A 13525-nucleotide genomic window follows, 5' to 3' on the forward strand; every position below is an offset into this window, starting at 1 on the left:
TCCGGCTCCCAGCCTCACTCTGCGGCGCGCGAGGGAGCTGAGCAGACAGCTCAGAGGAAGTGCTCCCTCGCCAGCCGCCCGCCCGCCCGCCCGCCCAGCAACCAGCCCAGCAGCCACCAGCCCAGGATGTCTGTTAGCCGCAAGGCTAACAAGGCATTTGCCCTGGGCGTTTGGGGGCGGCTTTTTTTGCCGCCCCCTGGAAAATGCCGCCCAAGGCAAATGCCTTGTTTGCCTCGCGGCAAATACGCCCCTGGGGGTGGTGGGGGCTGGCGGGAGGACAGTAGGTCCCTCCCCACCCTCATTATCATTATGGCTCCCACCCGCTGCCCAGGGGTGGGGGCCTGGGGGGAGGAAAGGAGGTCCCCCCCATTATCTTTATGGCCCCACCTGCCGCTCAAGGATGGGAGCCGGGGGGGAGGACAGTAGTTCCCCATCCCCCCCATTTTAATTTATGGCCCCCACCCACCGCTCAGGGGTGGGGGCCGAGGGGAGGACAATAGGTCCGACCCCCCTTATTGTTATTTAGGGCCCCCACCCGCCGCGCAGGGGTGGGGGCCGGATAGTAGTTTTTTTTTTTTACAGTGAGCAGCCTCAAGCTGCTCACTGTTTAGTGGAAATTTTATTCTCCTTTATGCTAATATGGGGGTCATATTGAGCCCCATAGAGTGAGGGAGGAAATGGGGGGCTTAGGAAGTGGCGGGGAGCACAGCTCCCTGACGCTTCTATCTTTACATATTACAAGGAGGGAGCTGCACTCCGGCAGCTCCCTCCTTGTAATAAACTGAACGAACAAATGAACACTGATACACAGTGTTAGTTTGTTCATCGGATTTTTCTATACATTCATTCGTCTGTCTGATGAATGAATAGATTAAATTCCCGTTCGCATGTCCAAGTGTTTCATTGGGCATGTGCTGGAATCTCAGTCTGTCTACTGTGGGCAGATGATGTGTCCCACACGGACTTCCTCTACCCACACAAAGATGGCGGCGCCCTGAATAAAGATCGGGGCAGAACATAAAGAATAATAAATAGGTAATATGGGGGACTTAGGGACATTTGGGGGTGACTAAGGGGTCAATTGGATGTAGTGGAGGCAGGAGGGGGGTTAAAAAAAACGGGATTCGGCATGACAGTGCCGTTTTAATCATACAAAAGGAGCATACACAGCACCTATCAACATGGCACTGAGGAAGACTTTTATGTTGAAACGAGTATATTGTATTTTTATGCTGTATTTACAAGGACTTTGTGCAGTAGTTTATATACTTGTCATTACACACTGCTAATTTACTCATGTCCTGATTTTATATTCGTTAATAAATTGTTTTTGGATACCGAGCTTCACCTGCTTGTCTTAGCTGTGGACATCTACCGAAGCCAGTACTGGCACCTTGAGGTTGTTAACATAGAGCCTGGCATGGCTCCATATTTGTGAGTTCAACCATGCAAATGATACTTTTCTCATTTACCTAAATAATTTATGTAAATAACAGTCAGCATAATTCTCATGTTATCAACTATTAAGAGTACAATTCAAATTTTATTGAACAAAGCTCCTAATGATAACAGTATTTTTTTTTTTTTTTTTTTTTTTTATTCTTTATTTTTGTAGTGCAGATATAAAGTACAGACTGACGAGAGGTACCCCAAAGGCAATCCTCTGGTCATTCCCTCGCGTAACATGCGGGGCATATGAATAACATGCACAGTTTTTTATTTTACTCAGGCTTATACATTTGGGTTTAAACACGGTTTTAAAGTATAAAGCATTGAAGTCGATATGAGAACTAGGTTATGAACATTCTAAATAATGTAGTTACGTATCATTAGTGAGAGAAACATGCCGGGTCTTTAACAGTTAAAACATTATATTTGGTATCATCGAGTACAGTGAGGAAAGCAATTAGCATGTGGTACAGTTACTGTTTAAGTTACATGCTAGGCTAGGCAAATTTAACATTACTGTGGTTAAAACTCTGAGAGTCTAATTTAGATGCACATTTTAGAGGGTCATTTAATAATCGTGATAGCCCATTGTGATAGGTTTCTATCAAAGCCTCTGGATCCTGGCTAGCATGGGGAGTTATTACAAGCTGAGTGCCAGTAATCTAGATAAAACAAACCTATCCACAACAGTGGTCTTGACATGTCTGCGCTACAGATAAACATGCTAGACCTAGCTAAATAAAACTCTATGTTTATATTTGATTGTACTTATTTGGGAGACATGCATTTTGTCTATCAAGAACAAAAATCAGACAGGTAAAGCTTAATAACTTCGAGTTTGAGGGTTGCAGGGCTGGAGTGCGTCCAACATCTGGAGACTCTGTCCATCCTCATCCTATGCCCCTCTGAGGGAGGGTCACAGGCAAGGAGAAAAAATAAAATAAAAAAATAATAATAATAATATAGTTAAACAGTGGGGCTGTATGATACTGGGAGTCCATGGTGCTGCGCAGGGCCTTCTCCAGTGCTTGGGTGAGGTGTCTCGGCCTCAGTCCACTGAGTTGACGGTAGTCAGCCAACGCCTACTCTGATTATCTGTTGGGGTTGTGTGGAGGCCTCTTGGGCTTTTTCCCCCTGCGCCATCTTGGTGTTCTGCGGTTGATGCTGGGTCTCGTGTGGGTGGGTGTTCCTCAACCCCTCTGACTCTGGTTTGGGCTGCCGTGAGGAGCGGTTGGTTATTTGGTATGCCGTGTGTTGCTTTAGACGGCTGCCCCTCCTGTCTGTTGTGACGGGACTGATGGCACATTGGGCAGGTGACTTCTTGCGGTGTGAGGGGGGTCTGTTTAACCCTCTCATGTGCGGCTTCGGCGCTGTTACCCAGGCATCGTTTGTCGGTTGTGGGCGAGCAGTGCTCTTGCGTCGCTTCCACCGCCTGGTTTGTGCACTGATTCTCCGCTCCTGCGGCTTTCTTGCTTTACGAGGGCGCTCCGGCTGCCCGCGAGGGGGTGCACGGGGACGCACTGGCTGTGTGGCTTGCCTCGCAGCAGGAGGTGAGTGTTTCTCTTCTCTGCCGTGTAAGGGTGCTTTTTGTTGGTGTGGACCCTTCTGCGTGTGTGGTCGCCGCTTGTGGGAGTTACCCCTGATGGCCCCAGTCCCAGGAAGGCGTTTAGTGGTATGGCGTGCTGGCCGTGCGGTCGGGTTGCCTTTGGGGAGTTTTTCAGGGTTTGCCCTGTCGGGTTTCCGCTTTCTCACCTGCGGTTTTGTTGTCTGAGGCGCCTGCTTCATGCGTTCTCTCAGGTTAGTCCAGAATGTGTTAAAGGCTGCCTCCAGACGCGCTTCAAAGATTTCGAGCGGGTCGGGCATATCGCCTCTGCGCTGCACTGTGTCTTGTGTTGTATGCTCGTCCGCCATCTTGCGTGCCTTTGCTTTGTGCTCCGTGCATCGTGAGGGTAGCTCACAGCCTGCTGCGGGGCTCCCGCCGTGTGGCTCAGCGGGGACCGGGATAACCCCCACCGGCCCAGAGGGGGGGAAAGCGAGGCCCACGCTGTCTGCTGTTCGAGTAATGGACGGAAGATCGGCCGCATCTCCCGCCCGGTAACAGTTTGCAGGCCTCAGGGGGCCCTTGTCTTCATGAGTGTGGTTTGCCATCGGAATTTCGCTTCAAGAGGTTGCCTACGTGTCTCCAACTTGAGGTATGCCCGTTTTAGGCAGAATTATGAGGCAAAAAGTCTCTTTTTGGGCAAAAAAGGACGTTTAGCTTGAGGAGCTCCCTCTCCCTGCATCCTGCTCAGTCAGTTGCCAGGCCCCGCCCCCAGTATTTTTTTTAAACATAAAAAAAACTTACAATGCACTGTTCCAAATTATTACACACAGTAAATTTCAAAACACTTTATAGCTTGTAAACAACTGAAAATTGTCATTTGTTGTGTTTGCAGGATATTTACTGAAATCAAAAGCTATTTCAATCAAACTTTTAACAACATTCTAACTTTTTAAACATTTTAACAGGTCACGTTATTTGATAGCAGCTTCACAAGTCTTGCATCCATTGAACTTGTGTGTTTATGGACAGTTTCTGCTTGAATTTGTTTGCAAGATGTCAGAATAGCCTCCCAGAGCTGCTGTTTGGATGTAAACTGCCTTCCACCCTCATAGATCTTTTGCTTGAGGATTCTCCAAAGGTTTTCAATAGGATTGAGGTCAGGGAAGGATAGAGGCTACACCATGACTTTCTCTCCTTTTATCCCCATAGCAGCCATTGATGCAGAGGTATTCTTTGCAGCATGAGATGGTGCATTGTCATGTATGAAGATGATTTTATTACGGAAAGCATACTTCTTCCTTCTGTTCCAGGGAAGAAAGTAGTCAGTCAGAAACTCCACATATTTTGCAGAGGTCATCTTTACACCTTCAGGGACCCTAAAGGGGCCGACCAGCTCTCTTCCCATGAAACCAGTCCAAAACATGACTCCACCACGGCCTTGCTTATGTCGCAGTCTTGTTGGAACAGGGTGGCCGTCCACCAACCATCCACTATTCCATCCATCTGGACCATCCAGGGTTGCACGGCACTCATCAGTGAGCAGGACTGTTTGCAAATTGGTCTTCATGTATTTTTCTGCCCAATGCAGCCGTTTCTGCTTGTGAGCATTGGTTAGTGGTGATCGAAAAGAAGGTTTATGCACAGTTGCAAGACTCTGGAGGATGCTACACCTTGATGTCCGTGGGACTCCAGAGGCACCAGCAGCTTCAAATATCTGTTTGCTGCTATGTAACAGTATTTTAGCAGCTGCTCTCTTGATCCGATGCATGGATCTGGCAGAAATCTTCCTCAATGTGCCTTTATCTGCACGAACCTGTCTGTGCTCTGAATCAGCTACTAATCTCTTAAAAGTGCGATGATCACGCTTACGTTTTCATGAAATATCTAATGTTTTCATACCTAGTCCAAGGCATTGAAATATTTCACTATTTTTGGCAGCAGAGAGATACTTTTTCTTCCCCATATTGCATAAAAATGGTGCTCTACTTAATAATGTGGAACACCCTCCTTTGGTAGTTTTTCCTTAAATTGGGCTCACCTGGCAATCTAATTATCACAGGTGTCCGAGATTGTTTTCAGTGATCAAAAGAGCCCTGAGACACAATGCCATCCACGAGTTAAACTGAAAAACTAAATATTTAATCTTTGCGACACTTAAATAGAATTTGCATAATAATTTGGAACAGGGTGTAGATTAAAAAAAAAAAAAGTTTTAACTCAGGACCAGATACTTAAAAACAGAATAAGAAATATATACATGTTTTATGGTGGATTAAATATAGTGTCATTATACCTGTGTGGTACACTATTCATCCCTTGTTATTAATAAATACATTCTAAAGGAAATCTTTACAATTTTATTATTTTGCCTCAGCAGCAGAGAAAAATTTGAAAATCATCAGTAAAAAACATAACATAGCAACACTGCAACCAATCAGGATCCAGGACAGTCCATAAAGTTATGGTACTCCTAGACCCTTCTTTGCTGCTAAGTATTCATTTTTCTAACTGCCATTTGAGAGTGTGTTTTACTGGATTTTATGTGTCATTTGTACAATATTTTATTTATTTGTGTTTTTTCTGTGCTTCTGGGAGTGCTGCCTCTACCCGTTTTCTCCCTTTTTTAATTTAAGGACTTGTTTCCCTGCCATTTCCTTTCTATCTGTATTTGCTGGGTTTCTCCCCCTCTCCCTGGCCGGGCAGCCTCTTACCCGCCCCCCCTGATTGACCACTCACCTTCAGTGTTGGCTTGGCAGTTTGCATCGCAGTGTCCATCTTCTTGGTTTATGTCACCGCGGATGCGCAGTTGCGCTCACAGCGGCCATTTTATTTTGCGCGCACCAGCAAAAGAGCGTGAAAATTATGTTCCTTTTCTCTGAAGCCTCTCCCTGGTGCACTCCCAGATTGAATAGTGGGTTGTTTTGTCAACAGTGAGTAAATTGTGGTATGTGGCTTACTCTATCCTGTCACCACCTTTATTGTTTATTAGTTTATTTCTCTCCTTAAGTCTTTATACTACAGACTTTTGCACAGGGTGACACATTGTTGGGGGAGAAAAGAGTGGGGGGACAGTTTGGAGTTCAGGGCTAATAGGTAGGCCTTTGGACTGGTTTGGTAGGTTCGAGCTCGTAGGTAGCTCCGAACCAGGGTGTGTAGGGGTGTCTCGGTATGCCCCTACACTGGTGGTGCCCTTTGGTGGCAATGGATGGTGCCCTTGGTGGCAATGGTTGATGCCCTTCGGTGGCAATGGTCATGTTTCAGGTTAAGCTAATATGTTACAATGTTGGGGTATTATGTTATGATGTTACGTTGGGGTGGGTCATTGTCAAGGGGTTAAATTGTAAACTAATGTGGTAAACTGTGCAGGCCAACGTGGGCCTGATGTGTGACAATGACCTTTATAATTTATGTTAATAATAAATAAAAGCTGTGATATATTTTTGCCAAAACCCAGGTGTCAGTGTCATTATTATAATTAAGTATTTGGTGGGGGGTTTTGTGCATATGCCGACAAGGACGACTGTGCACATGTCATGTAGCCCATGGAGCAGCGCAGCTAAGGGCAGTGGGCCTTGACATTGCCAGGAGACAGGCAGCTAGTTGTCAGTAGTTGGGGGTTGGTTTAAGGATATGGAGTGGGGAGGAGTTACTAGGGGAGTATAAGTAGCGGCCATTTTAGGTCTAACGGCACTTTTAATCCAAAGTTACACTTACCTGTTCGTTGTCCCACCCACCCTCCCTTTGCTTTCAGGTGTTTCCAGTTTGGTCACGGCGGAGGGGGATGGAGAGTAAAGTTGGGGGGAGAAAAGAGTAAGAGGGGGGACAGTTTGGAGTTCAGGGCTAATAGGTAGGCCTTTGGACTGGTTTGGTAGGTTCGAGCTCGTAGGTAGCTCCGAACCAGGGTGTGTAGGGGTGTTTCGGTATGCCCCTAAACTGGTGGTGCCCTTTGGTGGCAATGGATGGTGCCCTTGGTGGCAATGGTTGATGCCCTTCGGTGGCAATGGTCATGTTTCAGGTTAAGCTAATATGTTACAATGTTGGGGTATTATGTTATGATGTTACGTTGGGGTGGGTCATTGTCAAGGGGTTAAATTGTAAACTAATTTGGTAAACTGTGCAGGCCAACGTGGGCCTGATGTGTGACAATGACCTTTATAATTTATGTTAATAATAAATAAAAGCTGTGATATATTTTTGCCAAAACCCAGGTGTCAGTGTCATTATTATAATTAAAGGGAAACTCCAGTGCCAGAAAAACGATTCGTTTTTCTGGCACTGGAGGGTCCCTCTCCCTCCCACCCACCAATCCCCGGTTACTGAAGGGGTGAAAACCCCTTCAGTGACTTACCTGGGACAGCGGCGATGTCCCTCGCCGCTGTCTCCGCCTCCGCGACGCTCCTCCTAGTGATTACGTCGGCCGGTGGGCGAGACTGATCTCGCTCACCGGCCGAGGAGACCTAATGCGCATGCGCGGAAATTCCGCGCATGCGCATTACGTCTCCCCATAGGAAAGCATTGAAAAATCATTTCAATGCTTTCCTATGGGGTTTTGAGCGACGCTGGAGGTCCTCACACAGCGTGAGGACGTCCAGCGACGCTCTAGCACAGGAAACCTGTGCTAGAACCCAGGAAGTGACCTCTAGTGGCTGTCTAATAGACAGTCACTAGAGGTGGAGTTAACCCTGCAATGTAAATATTGCAGTTTATGAAAAACTGCAATAATTACACTTGCAGGGTTAAGGGTAGTGGGAGTTGGCACCCAGACCACTCCAATGAGCAGAAGTGGTCTGGGTGCCTACAGTGTCCCTTTAAGTATTTGGTGGGGGGTTTTGTGCATATGCCGACAAGGACGACTGTGCACATGTCATGTAGCCCATGGAGCAGCGCAGCTAAGGGGAGTGGGCCTTGACATTGCCAGGAGACAGGCAGCTAGTTGTCAGTAGTTGGGGGTTGGTTTAAGGATATGGAGTGGGGAGGAGTTACTAGGGGAGTATAAGTAGCGGCCATTTTAGGTCTAACGGCACTTTTAATCCAAAGTTACACTTACCTGTTCGTTGTCCCACCCACCCTCCCTTTGCTTTCAGGTGTTTCCAGTTTGGTCACGGTGGCGGGGGATGGAGAGTAAAGTTGGGGGGAGAAAAGAGTGAGAGGGGGGACAGTTTGGAGTTCAGGGCTAATAGGTAGGCCTTTGGACTGGTTTGGTAGGTTCGAGCTCGTAGGTAGCTTCGAACCAGGGTGTGTAGGGGTGTCTCGGTATGCTCCTAAACTGGTGGTGCCCTTTGGTGGCAATGGATGGTGCCCTTGGTGGCAATGGTTGATGCCCTTCAGTGGCAATGGTCATGTTTCAGGTTAAGCTAATATGTTACAATGTTGGGGTATTATGTTATGATGTTACGTTGGGGTGGGTCATTGTCAAGGGGTTAAATTGTAAACTAATGTGGTAAACTGTGCAGGCCAACGTGGGCCTGATGTGTGACAATGACCTTTATAATTTATGTTAATAATAAATAAAAGCTGTGATATATTTTTGCCAAAACCCAGGTGTCAGTGTCATTATTATAATTAAGTATTTGGTGGGGGGTATTGTGCATATGCCGACAAGGACGACTGTGCACATGTCAGGTTTATGCACAGTTGCAAGACTCTGGAGGACTCTACACCTTGATGTCCGTGGGACTCCAGAGGCACCAGCAGCTTCAAATATATGTTTGCTGCTATGTAATGGTATTTTAGCAGCTGCTCTCTTGATCCGATGCATGGATCTGGCAGAAATCTTCCTCAATGTGCCTTTATCTGCACAAACCCATCTGTGCTCTGAATCAGCCACAAATCTCTTAGTGTGATGATCATGCTTAAGTTTTCGTGAAATATCTAATGTTTTCATACTTCGTCCAAGGCATTGAACTATTTCACTCTTTTCAGCAGCAGAGAGATCCTTTTTCTTCCCCATATTGCATGAAAATGGTGCTCTGCTTAATAATGTGGAACGCCCTCCTTTAGTAGTTTTTCCTTAAATTGGGCTCACCTGGCAATCTAATAATCACAGGTGTCCGAGATTGTTTTCAGTGATCAAAAGAGCCCTGAGACACAATGCCATCCATGAGTTAAACTGAAAAACTAAATATTTAATCTTTGTGACACTTAAATAGAATCTGCATAATAATTTGGAACAGGGTGTACATTGTATCGTAATTGTTACACTATGTATTTTTTTATTATTTATCTTTTTTAGAATCAATATTCCCATATTATTGAACATTGTGTCCAATACTGTTAAGTATATATATGTAAATGTTTTCCTTAAATTTTAGCACAGGGTGTAGTGCATATAAATAGTGGTTTAACTTCTATTTTCTTCTACTAATTCTGGGGCTCCTCTTGGCTTCGGGATCCGAAACAAGCCTTCAAATGTGATACCCTAGGCTTGTTTGGGTGGTAGGAAGGAACCCACCATCCTTCTCATGAGGTGCGGGAGCTCCGCGCTTGGGATCCCCTCTGGTAAGATTAGTGCGGTGTCTTGCATCTTCCATCTGTGCAAAGTGTTGCTCTAAGGCTGCATGTTGTTTTTTCAGAGATTGGACCTCTATTTCCTGGGTCCCGAGTTTCTGCACCTGGCTCTCTGACACTGTCTCCATTGTCTTTAGGCGCCCGACCATGCCTGAGAGATCGGCATGGAGTGAAGCTACTTCCACCTGGATTGTCTTCCGGAGGTCATTCAATATCTCTTTTTGCGTGGTTGCTGTTACAGGCGTCGAGTCTGAGCTCCATGGGATCATCGAGGACTGTGGTGGAGGCAGTAAGTCTGCTGCTCCCTGCTCTGTAGTATCACCTCATAAGAGTCGGAGTAGCCATCCGTGTCAGCGGCCATCTTAGGCCCATAAGCGCTGTGCGCTCAATGGAGGAAATCTTTAATGTTTCTGCTCTCCGTGGGTTTATCCGCCCTTGTTTTTTTTGGATCTACGACCCATGGTAAGTATTTGCTGCAGTCTCCAATTTTTCAGGTTGATTTGCAAGGAAAATTGCTGTTTTAGTGCTTTCAGTCTTGGAGCCCATCAAGCGTGCATCTGCTCGGTTTGACTGTGTGGCTCCGCCCCTTCAGAATATTATCTTTTAACGTAATATTTTTACATTTTGGATTATATATACACACACTATCTTCTATGTATTATAAAAAGTACTACTTATGATTATGACTTACATTTAATTTTACTATAACAGTATGTCTTATATGTAGTTTTGGAAATATTACCTATATCTATTGTATGCCTACACTACCTTTTTTGGATATTCATATCCCTTTAAGAAACTTAATCATTGAAGCCCTGTGAGTATACATAATGATATGTGACAATCAGTGATAGTTCAAGAAGTGAGTGCATACTCACGAAATGCGAAGAAGCGAACAATCACCGATCTCTCTACACAAGTTTTCCCCTGTGGTATACCGTACCCTCAGTTACTGGTATGGTAAGGCGCACTGTTTTGAAAATGATATTCAGCACCCTCTCACGCAATACTAACTGCAGTGCCTATGGAGTCTACACTCTAATATTACCTTCCCTGTGATCCTATTATTGCGATCCAGGATAAGCACCAGACAGCAAGCATCCAGCGATTATTTTTGCAGTACACAGGATCTTCGTAATTGACTCACGCTATCTTTTTTTTTTTAATTCTTTATTTTTGGCGTGTCGTTGCTTTACATCTTGGTAACCATGTAAGCCTTACATAGTACATGCATTTATAGCTGTGGGTACAAATATCACATGCATTGCAGTTCTTACATTATCATGCTTATCATCTCAAACTTGGATGTACTTATTTGTTAGCGAAACCATTTTTGAAAAATGAGTAAACAGTTAACATGGTAGAGGGTTTGAAACCATTGTAGAATGCTTCATCTGTTGTGGATATAGTCCACTCACGGTGGGAGACATTGTGTCGTGGTCTCTATTGACTCATGCTATCTTGTGAGTACACTACATGGGGAGGATGGGATTGTACTAGAGGGGATTTTCTTGTACCTAATACAATACTTTGTATTTTTGTATTTCTCTTAGTTTTTATTTGTATTTAACTATATATTTTTATTTACTATATTTGCACTTGGTTTTATCTTAAATAAATGTACTTCACCATAGAAGCCCTTTTTATTTCTGTTTTGCGCTTTTTAGGTGTATCAACTAAATACTGAATACAAAGGTCTGCTCGTTACCCTCAGCCAATGAGTTTAGGACAGAACCATCCAACCACATGTAACAAGTCAAACTTCTCAAAAACTGTTTGACTTCATACAATGGAGGATGGTGGGACACTAGGGCACTCCTGGCACCATAACCACATCAGTAAGATTCTAGCGTTCCTTTTAAGTTAATTGATAATGTTAGATTGTAAGCTCGTTCGAGCAGGGCCTTCTTTATCATCTTGTTATATTCCATATGTAAAATATGGGTCAGATATCCCATTTTATAATGGTAAAGTGCTGTGGAATATGTTGGCACTATATATATATATATATATATATATATATATATATATATATATATACATATACATACTAAGAATCATAATTATAATAGTGAAGTGTATGGCTAATTTCTAGTTTATTGTGTCATGGTAGTGTAGGAGTTAAGAGAAAAACCTCACTGTACAGGAAGCAGTGGCATATTAGTAGGAGTTACGATCCCAAGGAAGAGAAATTTCAGCTGCCCTGAAATAGCAGCTTGTGCCACTTTGGAATGCAACTCTCACATATCTTGGGCAGGTTGAGACATGTAAGGATCTGCCAGTGATTAGGGTTCCCAACTGCATGTATGGGATTCTTAAGCATGATCACAAGCAGCTTTTTTTTTATGTGTGTGTGCGTGATACATATATGCACTTATATACATAAATATATAATACAGCACTATGGAAGTTGCTGGTGCTATATCAATAATAATAATAATAATAATAATAATATATGTATTTATTTTTATGCATTACCTGCATGATGCTTATAACTACTAAAGTGAACGACAGCCTGCTAATTTAGACAGGCACTCTCATTATTACTCTTCTGCCTGTGTATGAACCATGCTCCATGACATCTCTGTCAGCACATTGTGTGCAGTAAAAAAAAATGCAATCGTCAATAAAAGATACCCACTTTCACAGAATATAAAGTAGTCACTTTTCATTGAAGCCCTATGGTTCTCTACACACGCTTACACTGTTTTAGAATATATACGGTACCAGGAAGTCCTTTTAGCAGCTCAAGTGACTAGCTGCTTCTATTCAAAGTGATCTGCACATGTGCGCTGTCTCCTATCATTGACAGGTATACAGACACCCTCTTATATGATCATATTTAATTTCTATACAGCATATGTAAATCATTTCCTCTGATTTCTGACAAACAAGTGAGGATGCAGTTTCACCAAATAATTAATATAGTATATAGGTTTGCAGGGAGCTGAGCAAATGCATTTAGTTATATCATTCAACATTCAGTAATTCTGTTTATTTAATCAGTTTCTCAAAGCTGCAGTGCAGACAGTGTTTCTTTTCAATAAATATGGGTTGTTTTTAACTATAGATAATATTTCTGTTTCAGTCTTTAATGGGTTTGTTTATAGAGGATGCAGAACTGCTACATTGTAACCCAATTTAAAAAGGCTACTTGCTGAAATAAACTTACTGTTTGTTAAGCTTTCTGTTTCTTTTGCCCCATTATCAATGATGTGTGTGTGACAGCTCTATTTCCTGATCCTTTTAAAAGAGCTGCTGTGCATTGTATTTGAAAGATACGTTTGTTTTGGTTGTGCTGTGAGTTTTGGATGGGATTATTTGTCTGTCATGCAGTGGTGAATTATTATTATGTATATAAATCTACCCCTTAAGCATTTCAGCTTGCTTTGGGGGGTTTACACGTGTTCTCTCATTCTCTATCACTTTAGTGAATTATAATATGACAAATTTGCACCCTCCAGGCAGTGGCTTACCTACCACAATCACAGCTGTGACCGGGCCCCTCGCTCCAGGGGGTCCAGCCATCCTGCTGACCCCTGCAACTGTTGGCAATGTGGTGCGACACATAGTTTGTGTGTCTGTGTATTTGCATGCATGTCAGTGTGTGTATCTGCGCGTCTGTATCTGTATGTGTGTCTGTGTATCCACATGTGTGTCCGGGTATGTATCTGACTGTATGTTATATGATGTGTATCAGCATGTACGTTAGTGTGTTTGTCTGTTTATCTGTATGTGTGTCAGTGTATGCACCTGTGTGTGTCTGTGTATCTGACTCCCCCACACACACAGTCACCCCCTTCACCCTGCCACACTCACAATAACTCCCCCAATCCTGTCATTCTCCCATCGCTCTGCCATACACTGTTTATTCATCAGTCTGCCACAGGCCCCCTTTCATCCTGCCACACTCACCCTATCACATTAACCTCTCCAATTCAATAATACTCATTCCCACCCCCAACCATCCCATACTCACCCGGTGGAGCGTGAATGAGACAAATGGCTGCCCATGGCAATTTACAC

At 44.1% G+C, this 13525-nt stretch overlaps 1 protein-coding gene across 1 annotated transcript in view; it reads left to right on the forward strand.

Annotated features, from left to right (window-relative positions):
- Positions 1–12240: 12240 nt before the first annotated feature.
- The window catches only part of TPK1 (thiamin pyrophosphokinase 1), a 601906-nt gene continuing 600621 nt past the window's right edge, over positions 12241–13525 (forward strand). The window contains exon 1 of the mRNA XM_063450652.1: positions 12241–12311. The gene's annotated coding sequence lies outside the window, so the exon portion shown is untranslated. The remainder of the gene's footprint in view (positions 12312–13525) is intronic.

This window comes from Pelobates fuscus, chromosome 4, assembly GCF_036172605.1.
Source record: "Pelobates fuscus isolate aPelFus1 chromosome 4, aPelFus1.pri, whole genome shotgun sequence".
Classification (NCBI taxonomy): Eukaryota; Metazoa; Chordata; class Amphibia; order Anura; family Pelobatidae; genus Pelobates; species Pelobates fuscus.